This window comes from Theobroma cacao, chromosome 6 (assembly GCF_053813885.1).
Source record: "Theobroma cacao isolate CCN51 chromosome 6, ASM5381388v1, whole genome shotgun sequence".
In the NCBI taxonomy this organism is placed as follows: Eukaryota; Viridiplantae; Streptophyta; class Magnoliopsida; order Malvales; family Malvaceae; genus Theobroma; species Theobroma cacao.
In genome coordinates, this window is record NC_142644.1 from 17464616 (window position 1) to 17478580 (window position 13965).

Consider the following 13965-nt stretch of genomic DNA (forward strand, 5'->3'; position numbering starts at 1 on the left):
TAATGATGAAAAATTTGAGGAAAGAGCAAACATCTGTTTAATGGCACAAGCGTATGAAAAAGAGGTACCCTCATCCCCCTGCATTAATTCTTATGATGATTTACAAGATGAGTATGAGTGCCTGTATGATGAATTTAAAAAACTTTTTTCAAAATACAAATCATTAAAGAAAAAGGTTGCATTACTTGAAAATGATTTGGAACAAATCAAACAAGAATTCACTTCTATTTTTGAGCAAAGAAATATTTTGCAAATTGAGTTAGAACACTTAAAAACAGACTTTGGGGTTTTAAAACAAGAGTTAGAAAACAAGTCTGAAGCTCTGCAAATAACTATTGATGAAAATACAACTCTTAAATGTTTGAAAAATGAATCTTCAAAAAGAGATGTATACCACAATAAAAATTCAGCTAAAGCATTACCTAGATGTTATAATTGTGGTAAACACGGTCATTTATCATATGAGTGTTTTAAGAAAAGAACAGTGCAGAAAGTTAAGAAAATCTGGGTTCCTAAGGGATCTTTTGTTGCAACTAACACTCAAGGACCCATCAAAGTATGGGTACCTATAAAGAAAAACTAAAATTATGTTTTGTAGGTTGAGCTGGACTTAAAGGAGATATGTTAGAAAGCTCAACTCAAGAAAAAACAGCCTTGGTACTTGGACAGTGGCTGTTCACGGCATATGATAGGACATGAAATGCTATTTGCTCAGCTGGATAAGAGAAAGGGAGGAACCGTATCCTTTGGAGATGATTCAAAAGGAAGAATACATGGTATAGGTACGGTTGGTAAGAATTCCCAAACCTAAATTAGTCATGTGTTGTTGGTTAAAGGGTTAAAGCATAATTTACTAAGTATTAGTCAATTATGTGATAAAGGATTTAGAGTGTGCTTTGATTCAACTAAGTGTGAAGTGATAGATATGAGTACAAATAAAATCTCATTTATAGGAAATAGATTAAAGAATAAGTATGTAATCTTTCTTAAAGATCTTGAAGTAAATAGTGAAGTATGTCTTGTTGCAAATGCTAAAAATGATAGTTGGCTATGGCATAGGAGATTAGGACATGTGAGCATGCATACTATGTCAAAATTAATTAAGAAGAATCTTGTTGCTGGACTGCCTTAGTTAAAATTTGAAAATGATAAGATATGTGATGCTTGCCAACTAGGAAAACAAGTTAGGACATCTTTCAAGTCTAAGAAAATTGTGTCAACATCGAGACCTCTTGAATTGCTTCATATTGATCTATTTCGTCCAATAAGCACAACTAGCTTAGGAGGAAAATCTTATGACTTTGTAATAGTTGATGACTATTCTAGATATACTTGGGTGTATTTTCTTGCTCATAAGAATGATCCTCTATAAGCATTCTTAAGTCATTGTAAGAAAGTAGAAAATGAAAAAAGACTAGCGATAAGTAGCACAGGAAGTGATCATGGAGGAGAATTTGAAAATGATGAGTTTGAAAAGTTTTGTAATGAAAAGAGGTTGGATCATAATTTTTCTGCACTTAGAACACCTCAGCAAAATAGAGTTGTAGACAGGAAAAATCGAACCTTGAACTAAAAGATATAACCGAGAAACTTAGAGAAAAGAAGCAAAAAACTGGCAAGAAGAGAGAAACAAAGCCCTCACTCCACAAAGGTACCAGTTCTTCTTCTTCAAAATTTAGGAATAAGTTGCATGAGTATGGATTCAAAAATATCGAGAATGCACCAATCTCTTATGGAAAATTCATTGACTGGAAGAGTTTTAAGGAAAATGTAGAAATCCAAACCAGTCTATCTGAGTACTTTGATGAACTAAAACTAAAAGGTTACAACACCTTTAAGAACAGGTCTTATAGTCCAAGTCTGGTCAAAAAGTTTTATTCTGGAATTGCTTTGTAAGGAAAGGAATTAATAGATTCTGATGATTATGTAGAAGATGGTTTGAATGTTTATCTAAATGGAAAAGAGTTTGTTATGATTACTGATGATTTAAGGAATCTGTTGAAAATAGAGTATAAAGAAGGTGAATTTGAACTACTTGAAAAATATGATCCGTCCTCATTGTTGGAGATCATCACTGGAAAGAAAGAAAAATATTCTTCAAAAAGTAATTATGGTTTGATAACCAGCCCTCATATTAGAATTCTACACTATTTCATGGCAGTAAATATACAAGGCAAAAGTGGAAGCTTTAGCTACATCAGCCTCCAGGACCTTTGGCTGATGGAGCATGCTTTCAATGGAGTGTCTCTGAATTTGGGAAGATTTATGATTGAGAAAATGAGAAGTGCCTGCAGACTAGATAAGGTAAATCTGCCATATGGGAATGTGATTACATCCCTTGTGCAGAAGAATGGAATATGGGCAAAGAGGTATGATATGAACTTGGTAAAAACCAGAGATCAAGCTATTTAGTATGGCAGCTTGGTTAAAATGCGGTATGTGTTCGATGGAGAAAAGTTCATTAAAACCTCTAAAACTGGCCCAAGAAAAGAACACAATCTGCCTGCTCAATCTGAAGAAGCTCCTTCCAGATTTTTAAATGAAGTGATTTTTAATCTGCTCATGAGGATTGATAGTAAGCTGACTGACCAAAGAGTGAAGCTACAGAAAATGGAAGATAAAATCACTGAATTGGAAAACAAACTGAGGAATAAGGAAAACATGCCATCTGAACTTGTGGCTGTAGACAGTTCTGCCACATCCAGCACTGCACCTGCACAACAAGGTGCTAAAAGTTTAACTAAGTCAGCAAAAAAATCAGCTCCTCATGTTGGAAGTTCTAGCATTCAGGTTGAAGGTTCCACCTACAAATCTGTCAGTCTTGCTCTGCAGACTGAAGACTCTCCCCAAGGGGTTGATTAACCAGCCAAGACAACCTCCCCTGAACCTTAAAACAAAAATGATTCAGAGATAGAGAAACACTAGGCCTCTCCTCCAAATTCAAAGGAAGTTTCCATCATGGATATCCTCCAAATAAGAAACCGCCAAGACAAAAACTTAAAAGGATGGTGAAGGTGTAGGAAAAGGAAAGAAATCTGCATCAACTACCAGAGTAAAGACAAAAGCAGGGAAAGCCAAAGCCACTGTAGCTCCAACAATTGAGGCAAAACTACAAACCAAAGGCAAGAAGACAATGGTAACCAAGACAGCTTTTCTCAAGAGAAGAAAGTCTTCCAGGTTGGCAAAAAAATCCAAACCAGTTTCAGCCTCCTTTCCAATCCCTGTCTTAGACAAGGCCTCACCAAAACCTTCCCCAAGACAGTCATCACCTCTCCGAGAGCCCTCTCCTTTTCCTCTCAACCCTTTCTACAACATTAAATCCTCACCCTCTGACTCATCAGATGAATAAAAGCCCCTCCCTTTGATGTTGACAAAAAGGGGGTGTAGAATAGAATGGGTGCAGGAACCAAAGAATAAATTTAAAAAAAAAAACATGTGTAAGGGTAAAGGAACCAAGAACCCAGGAAAGAAAAAAAAGCAGAATTAGGAGCAGGAACTTAGAAAAATAGGAGATAAGAAGAAAAATTGTCCAAAGGCAATTTCGAAATACTTTTTTATGAACTATTATCTATGCCATGGTGGCACTTAAACACTCAGTTTTAGTTCTGTTGTTTATGTGGTTGTATGTGAAAAATGAATGCTGATATGACTATGTTGCTTAATTGCAAAAAATTGAAGTCTACTGATATTTTGCTATTTTGGTATTTTGACTGTCATGAACAAAATCTGTCGATGCTATGTTGATATTGATTTACATGTTGGTAAATGATTTTTGTTATGGCATTGTGGATAATTTCTATATAAATATATATATATATATATATATATATATATGATATGAATAGTATATGAATGATGTGAACAAAATCTGAAATCAATAAACTATTGACAGTTGCTAGAATAATGATGAAAATCTGTCAATACTTAAAGCTGAGAGTTTAATGATGATCTACTAATGCTTACTTGTTGCAAATCACTCTATGTCACTGAACATATGTATACTCTAAATGTACAATATCATTTTCTATATGACAAGAATAAAATTAGATAAAATAAAATAAGTAAAATATGCACACATTAAGGGGGAGCTTATACTTAGGGGGAACAATCCTCAATTTTTGCAGAAAACTAAAAAGAATTAAAATGACACTATGTTGTTAATCAATGAGTGTTTTGTCATCATCAAAAAAGGGGGAGATTGTTGGCTCCATTAGTTTTTTATGATAATAAAACATTCCCATTTATTTGTATCTAATACCTTTACTTGAGTGTGCAAGAAATTAATATATGAAATTAATTTATTAACTCTTCAAAGAGTATTTTTGATAGAAAAAGAGGGATAAAATTAACAAGATGTAACTGAATAACAAGGAAGAACATTGGTTGACCAAATTTCAAATTGGAGAAATGGCAGGCTGAAGAGTTTGAGAAACAGAATCAATTTAGTCGACCAAGTCAGTCAACTAAGTGCTCTCTGCCAGAATCTGCAAACCAGAAACAGAACTAACTTAGTCAACCAAGTTAGTCAACTAAGAGCTCTTTGTTTGCAATTTGAACCAGAGCACTACAAGACAGATTAACAACTAGAACTCATCCTCAACTGTTTCCAACGGATATAAACTGCCAAACTACCATCAGAGTTGCATTTCCAAGTATAAAAAGGTCTTCCAAAAATTAGAAACAAGTTTTTAGAAGCCTTGAAAAAGATTTGAGTTATAGAAAGTTGAAAAACCAGAAAAGCATCACTACACTTGTCTGCACTTAAACGCGTACTCTTTGCATTTGTATTTAGCACTCAATCTTGTACCACTCAAATCAACTAGTGATCATAGGTACCTTATTTTACTACTTCTCTTGTATTCTTAGAGTGAGGAAGTCACTCTAAGGGGTTGTTCAAGCTTGGGATAGCTTGATTATTAAAGGTTATGGTTGAGCCTTGAAAAATCACTTTAGGTTTTAGTTGACCCCGTGAAAAACTAGTGTAAAAGGTTGTGGCTGAGCCTGGTAAAAGCCATTGTAAAAGCTTGGTGGAAGCTTGTGAATTTCACCGGTTGTTAGTGAGTTTGTGAGAAAATCCTTGGTTGGATAATCAAGCTAGTGGATGTAGGTCTTGGACCGAACCATTCTAAATTGCTGTGCAATTTATACTCTGTTTTTGTTTTCTTAAGTTATGGAAATTAGTTTCCAATCTTATCAAGAGTCAAATTATGCTATTCACCCCCTCTAGCACATATTATAGGGATCAACACTAATTACAAGCCACGAGCAGATTATGATGTAGTGCTGCGAGCAAATTATGTTGTAGCTCACGACACTTGTATTGCGAGGATGCACAAATAATAATAATATTTACTACTCAATAATTTCTTACGATTTTTTAGTCTTTTATTTTGAAGTGCTATATTTTTCTTAATAAATAAATCAATAATACAAAAAAATTAAAGATGATGAGAAAAAAAATTATAAGGAAGTTTAATATTTCTTTAGATAATATATTTCTTTATGAAATAAAATCTTAAAACAATTCAACAATATGGTCTTTTAATAGCATACTCATAGTAATATAAAAAATATGGTCTTTGTTATTGTATGCATTCTTTGTTATGTTAGTGCATAAAAATGCTATAAAAATGACTAATAATAATTTTTTTTTGCCCCCTACATAAGAATTAATTCTTAAGAACAATTTTTATGTATTAATTTAGAATATCAAAGTTTTATTTTGAACTATAACATATTGTACTGCATCACTTTGAGTAGTAACATCTTGGGTGGTACCGTCTTAGACAGTAACACCTTAGGCAATAATGCTTTAAGTAGTAACATGTCAAGTCCAACCTTATAAAATACTTGTCATGTCATTCATGTGATTGACAATATGCTTGCATACTTGGAAAGCCTCAAAAAATTGTCAAAGGATGACAATGTACCAAATGGTACAATTAAGTTGAATTAAGCCTTGAACTAGTCCAAATAGAGATTTTAAGATGAAATTGAATTTTAAAACCCTAGAATGATTTAAAAAGGTGATTCGAAGTTCGAGGATCGATTTGGAGTCAAATTGAAATTTTCATGACCTAGGGGCAAAATGGTCATTTTGCCACCCGAGGTTAAGATGTGAGTGTTGGATGAAATTTTTGACTAAGATTGATCATTTGGAGTATAATTTGAGTTTGAGAAGTAAAGAATTTTAATTTGGCATTTTTTCTAGGATAAGGGCAAAATAGTCATTTTGCCACCCCAAGGGCAAAATTATAATTTTACACCACCCAACACTTGTCCAGCACATGGATTTTACCCAATATTATCATAGATAATTGAGGAAATTTAAGTGGTGGAGAGAGATTACTTAATGGGTAAGTATGACACATGGACCAATGGAATGGTGACACATGGTAAATTTTTGTCCATTTAATATTTTCCTTTATAAAGACAATTTGAACTCTTCCACATTCATTCTTACGGCCGGCCAAACCAAGAACAAAGGAAGAAAAGAAAGAACAAAAACCCTAGAGTGAAAATTCAAGAGAAAATTAATGGATTTCAAGTAATCAAGCAATCAAAGGTAAAATTTCTTGATTTTGACTTGTGATCTACCTTTCCCATACATTCTTTTGCATTTTTCATGGTTGAATCACATCATTTCATGATGAGTATCTTGCTGGCCGAACACTTAGAGAGAGATTTTGATGGTTGTTTTGGTTAGATTTTAAGATATTCTAGTGTTTTTAGTTGATTGGTGATGTGTAGCATGAAAATCAAGCAAGAAAAATTCATGTTCTTCCATAACCCATCATTGGCCAAATTCTCCATGTGGAATATTGATGATGATTTTGATTTTATTTCAAGTGATTTGGTTAGGAATTAGTGTTTATGGTGTGAGAATCAAGCTGGAAAAATTATATTGTTAGTGCACCCACCATGGTCGAATTTTCCAAGAGAAAATGTGAGGATGATTTTACCATATTTCAAGTTATTTAATATGTGTTTGATGATTTGGAGTATTGGGAGAAAAATGAAATTATTTGGAGTTGAATTGGACATATTGGCCAATTAATCGGGTGATAGATCGAATTAGGCCAATACCATTTTATTTAGTTACATAATTGAATTTATATTGAACACCATATTTAGATGGTTACCCGAGCATTTCACATCCCATTTCATGCATTAGTAAAGAGCCTGAAATAGATTTATAATGGTATGACACAGTATGTTGAATTATGTGTCGTGTATTGTATATAGGTGGTGGCCCTCTAACAAAGGTAAAGACGTTGTGTCAAAGGATTGAGAATAGGAGTATTTCAAACTCCTGATACAGTGAGTAACCTTATCATCATCTTGATTATCTGAAGTGAATTTTAATTCATTTTTGTGATTTTATGGAAAATGAGTTTAAATGGTAAATCTTTATGTTTTATAAGCAAAATGTGATTAAATGAAATGATTTTATAAATTGTCTTGAAATTTAAAGATGGTTTTGAAAATGGAGTAATTGAAGACTAATTGTTGCGTTATAAATCATGGTTTGAATTGAATGGCTTATGATAATATTGGCATGAATGGTTGAATTGGTAAATATGCTGAAAATGTATGAACTGTTGATTTGCCTTAAGAGGCTATACAATAAAATAATTGCCATGTCATGCTATTGCAAGTTTTATTGTATGGTGGGTTTAGCTTGCTGCAGTGGGCGGGTTCCGTGGACCAGCCTATTAGAGGGGCATGGTAACCAGGTTATATTCTTACCTCTGTTGGAGAGGCGTGTATGGTAACTCCCGAGGTACAACTTTAGAGTTCACTTCATGCTGAACCACCACGTGAGGGTGAACTCAACCAACGCCAAGGAACGGATATGTTTTCAAAATAAAAACATGATTTATGCGTATATGACTTTTTAACAACCTTGGCGGACTCGGTTGGGATAGCCCCAGGCCAAGGTATCCCTGATAAATGAGTACGAGAATGATTTTGGCACAAGCCAAATTTTTAAGAAATTCATAAGCCATGTTGATTACTCGATTTTTATGAATTGATTTTATTTGGTTGAAATGAGTTGAAAAGTGATGAATTACAGTATGATTATCTATTTTAATCGTCTCCATTTACTCAACTTTAGATATTTTAGATGATATTTGTTTACTCACTGGGATTATATAATCTCACCACCCTCCTTTCCACCACTTTCAGGCTCAAGATAGTCAGTAGATAGCTCATTTCATTAAGGGCTACAGTTGGACTTGCATCCTCAAAAACTGTAGGTTTACCGCTTTTGATACTTTTGGTCGTTTGTGGGCTCACGTGTCATTGTAAATTAAATTTTATGCTTTGGTTATTTGTATGACAGTATGTATGAATTTATTTAGCTTTTATGCTATAAAAATTATTTACCGGTAACTCTATAAATATTATTTTATAAGAAAATAGAATATTTTGTTGAATATTTTTATTATATTCAAATAGGTATAGTTTCACTTTAAATGAATGTTTTAGACATCTAAACTTATTTTTGATTATGAAATATGCGTTTTCCACTCGCATACTATATTTTTAGTTGGTTTCGAGATTTTTGAGGAAAAATTACCAAAATGCCCCTGTGAGAAAAAAATTATTTTTTCTTGTTTTGATTTGGAAATAGTTTATAATCTCTCAAAACATGATACTTAACAACTATTGCTTACAAGGGAGGTGCGAAAACTAATATTAAAGCCTTGCGAGGATCCAGTTGGCATTCCAAGCAATGAATGTCTATCGGGACATCGCAACGGTTGTCACGGGCTCGAGGGGAGTACCGGGTCATGACATAACATGCTACTATCTTGTGTAAGTTGTAATCCCAATATTTTTTGCAATGTCAATATCTTTTGTAATATTTTTTTTTAATGTTGGAAATTCTCGCAAGGTCCAGTTACCTTGTAATCTATTTATTAATGATCGAAAAAATTAAGTACAATGAGGAGGGGGACATCAACCGAACCTCCAAAATTACATAAATCCAAGAAAAGATTAAAGAAATGCCTATAGTGAAATGGTTCAGTTTATGTGCATATGTGAGACCCCAACCTCTATAGGCATGTAACTAAGCATAGATGTAATAATACGAGCCAAAGGTAGTTTCGTCATTTTCTCTAATAAGCTCCCAAAGTAAGTTTTAAACAATATTATTGCCTAAGTAGGCTTAAGGCATAAATGGATGGTGAAATTACGGGTAAAATGGAAAGGAAACCAAAATTTTGATAATTTTCAAGGTAAGGGCAAAATGGTCATTTTTCACCTCGAATTATAATTTTATGTTTTCGTGAACCTGAGTATGTATAGACCATTATGGACCTTGTCCCAGTGTCAAAAGAACAAAAAGATTGCATAAAAGATTGGAGGAGAATAAGTAAATTGGTGGAAGGGCATTTTCGTAATTTTATGGGAATGCATAAGTTTGGCCTATAAATATCTTGAAATTTTCGACAACTGTCTTCTTCTTCCCTTCTCCTCTCACGTTTCTTCAATTCTTCCATGGGAGTATTCTTCAAGCTTCCATAACTTTCTCTCTCTAGCTCCAATTTTCATGCTTTTGGTGTACTCTTCCATAAACCCTTATGCTCTTTCATCTTCTCACTTTAATACCCTTCAAAAATCTGGTTTTCATACTTTCTCTCACTAGTTGGACATTTTAGAGAGAGAAAGAGAGAATTACACCATTTTTTTGGAAGCTATTGGGAGAGAATTTGACTACAAAGGAGCCCTAAGGTAAGTGATTAACTAAGCTCAATTTTTAGCTGCAAAAAATGGCTAGTAATTGGGATTTATGAGCTGTTTTGTTGTTGACTATGTTCATTACTTCTTAGTGATTAAGATAGTGAACATAGATAGCTATTTAATGTGGCAATTGAAAGCTAGTTAAGAGATAGCTTTTAGGGTTCATAGTGTGTAAATTGACCTATTGATTATGCTAATGTGATCCTAGATTCTAAGGAAGCCCCATCATCTCATTTGGACAATTAGGGGAATTGGAGTCATCTAAAGGCTCTACAATCAATTGGTGAGTGGACTGCCTTCAAACTTGTTTTGGGAAATATAATGTATTTGCCACCCATTTGAATGAATTATCAATTTTTTCATAAAGACAAGTGCCTTGGGAACAAGCTTTTGCAAAATGGTTTTATGTTGTGATATGTGATTGCTATGGATTCATGCACTATTGTAGTATGATGATATATAAATGTGTGTGTTGTGCATGATGAATGATATTGTGTATAATGACTGTAACCGTGTGTGTGCACGATGTAGGGGGATGCACATGCCGGTGATGGTGGTGGCATGAGAGGTGGATGATGATAGTACCCGTGTGCACGATGTGGGGGGATGTACACGATGGCACTGATTGTGCACAATGTGGGGGGATGCACATGATGGTGCCGGCTATGTGCACGATGTGGGGGCATGTACATGAGTCGGGTGTATTTATGATGATGTTGATGTTTATCTATGTAATTATGTATATCTAGACTTATGAAATGAAAACTTATGAATGTGATATATGATTGACATATATGAGAATTTGATGCATTGCACTTTGGGAATTTTCATGTGCTGTATGTTGATTTTGTTGGTTTAGTAGGATGGCCTTTTTGTTGAGTGAGGGGAAACTTTTCTCTTGTTGCTCTGTTTTCACTGCAGCGAACTTCATTCTCGCTACAACGAGAAACTCTCAGGTTTGAGAACCTTCACTAGAATTGGTTCTCACTGCAGCGAGAACGTATTTCACTGCAGCGAGATAGTCACCGTAGCTTCTCGCTGAAGCAAAAAAGGAATCTCGCTGCAACGAAAAACTCTCTGTTTCATCAGCGAAATTTTACTGCAGCGAGAAACCTTCTGTTTCTGGGTTAGTATTTCGCTGCAGCGAGAAAGAATCTCATTGCAACAAAAAACTTTCTATTTTGGTCTACTATCTTGCCTAATTGCTGCCCTATCTTTCACTTCTTTGCTACCATATCGGAGCATGGACTTCCAACATTAAACATTAAATGAGTTAAGTTTAAAATGGGGAGGTTTAGTGAGAAACCTTCGGTCATTTGAGAAACCCTTGTTCGGCTAATAACTTAATCCCAACGTCGCTGCAACGAAAATTCATTCTCGTTGCAGCGAGAATGCCTTTCCGCTGCAGCGAAGATTCGTTGTCGTATTTGACTTGCTTGCGTAATATTGAAGCTTTCATTTTTCAAATTATTTAATATGTATGGATTCATTATTACAATTTTTTAATAAGAATAGAAACAAATTGCATTGTTTTGAAAAAGAATGCATCATGATTTCATTAAAGATTTCTTATGGTATGCTTGTTCCCTTCCTTATTCACTCACTAGGTTTATACTCACCACTTTCAACTTCATGTTTTCAGATCACGAGGCAGTCGGTAACTAAGACGAGGTGTCCTTGTAGACTTGTATCCATATTTTGGGTAGGTGTCTCGGCATTCAGCAGTAGTACATTCATCCGAGTCCCTCTGCTGGAAATCGAGTCTTCTTTTTTTGATGTATAGATAAACTTGATGTAAATTATTGAGATACATGCTGTATATAATGTATGTATATTTTAAATGAGTAATGCCAATACGAGTTGGCAATGTCTATCAATATTTTGATTTAAAGTTATATATTGTGACTTAGCAATATTTGATGGAATGATGAGTGGAATAGATAGATAGGCTTGCTCGGGCTTAATGGACTACGTCTATTGGGCCCTTGCGTCGGTCATGGCCCGAAATTTGGGTCGTGACAGCATAACTATGAATGTAATCATAAAATTGAAACCCATCACTTTTACAAGATTCTAAATAATCCTCAAAATAAAGCTAGTAAAATAAATAAGGAGTACTACTCCTTTACATTTATTTAAATCTAACATATGGTAAATTACTTTTATCTAATGTTAAAATTCCCTGTAATTTTCCTTGGGCTACCTCAAAAACTTGAAGACCATGATGTTGGTGACCACAATTTTCTAACAAGTCTGCTATTTGATTACTTTCCCTATGGATGTGGGAGATCCTGAATGAGAAAAGTTTCAATTGTTGTCGTATCGATGCCCATAAATACCTACTGTCATGTGAGCCAATGTGTCCCTCCTTTAACATTTGAATAACAATCATAGCATCCATCTCAATCCATAATCGTGAAATATTATTCTCTTAGCATAATAATAATCCTCTATGCAAGGCTAATAACTCTCCTTGTAGGGAGTTTTTAGCTCCCAAATTTTCAGAAAATGCAAATACTAACGTACCTATATGATCACGTAATAATCCACCACCAACAGCATTCTGAAAATTATTTATAAAGCTACCATCAACATTCAACTTAAATTCACCTGTCAATGGCTTATGCCAAGATATTATTTTAGGCAGACTTAGTACTTTTCTTGGAAAAGTCAATCCCCACATCTGAGCTATCTGAATATCACCCCGCCATTGCCAACGTTGGAACTGCCTCCCATGAAATAACTGACGAATAAGCTTCAAAATCTGCCATATCACACGGTTCGGATACATGCCCAATGATCTATGTTTAGCATCATTTCGCTTCATCCACAAGAACCAAAAAATAAAGAGATGGATTAAGATACGTATGTGGCCATTCCTCGTATAATCTCCAGAATATATTCATGCCCATATAATCTGATAATGTTTTGGGGATTGATCACAGAAATTTGAAAAAGATTTGCAAAATAGTGCCAAACCTGTTTTGCAACTGAATTGTCCCACATTACGTGCAGAAGTGTTTCCTCTGAGTTACAACATTGACATTTAGATGCAAACTGGAATCCTTTAATTTTTAGTCGCATCTCCACCAGAATCCAATCTTGAATTAACCTCCATAGAAAGAATGAAGCTGATAACGGGATGCACCTATGCCAAATGTAGTCAAACACAGGGTTCACTAAATGTCATTTTCGTATTAAATCCCAAGCACTTTTAGTAGAACAATGGCCATCAGATGTTGGTACTCAATAAGCCACATCCTCACATGATGTGTTAATCGAAATTTGTAAAATCTCCCCAATTAACTCCTCTTGCAACACCTCCATTAATTTCTCCACATTCCATTTACCATTGCCAAAGAAATAACAAACTTGAATCATTGAAGAGATAAATGTTGGGAAACGATTGACAATAGGCTCCTCTCCCATCCAGTAGTCATGCCAAAAGAATAAATTCCCCCTGCCTATCCGCCATCTCATATGCTGTTCAGTCAGCAGGCAGCTCACCAACATATGTTTCCAAGTTTGAGAATCATGAATTCTCGATTTTACATATCTTGGAACCTGGCCAACACAATATTTTACCCTCATAAATCGAGCCCATAGACTCTTACAAGATTGAAAATGCCACCAAAGCTTCATTCCAAAGGCCTCAACAACATCTGAAATATTTCTAATATCTAAACCACCCTCAGAAGTTGACCAAATGATTTTCTACAAAGAGGTCAAATGTATCTTTTTACCATTTGTGGAATCTCCCCACATAAAATTGTTAAATAGTTTTTCAATTTTCTCAATAACACAAGCCGGGGGCTTTAAGACTTGAAGCAAATAAATGGGTAAAGAGGATAAAAGAATTCTTATTAAAGTAAGTCTAGCACCTGTGGACAAAATTTTGTTTTCCCAACCTGTAATGCGCTCCCTTATCTTTGCTACCAGATCATCAAATAAAAAAACTTGTTTAGGACCTTTGTAAAGTGAAGCACCGAAATAAGTGATAGGAAGGCACCAATTAGAGAATCCTGTAGTATTAGAGATTATTTGTCGTCTGGAACTTGCCAAATTTCTGTGCGTAATGGAACAACTTTTCTGATAGCTAACGCGTTGTCCGGACACAACTTCATATTCTTGCAAAAAAGCTAATATTTTTTGCAAGGACGATTTGGCTCCATTCGAAAAAATAAGGACATCATCTGCAAAGGCAAGGTGACT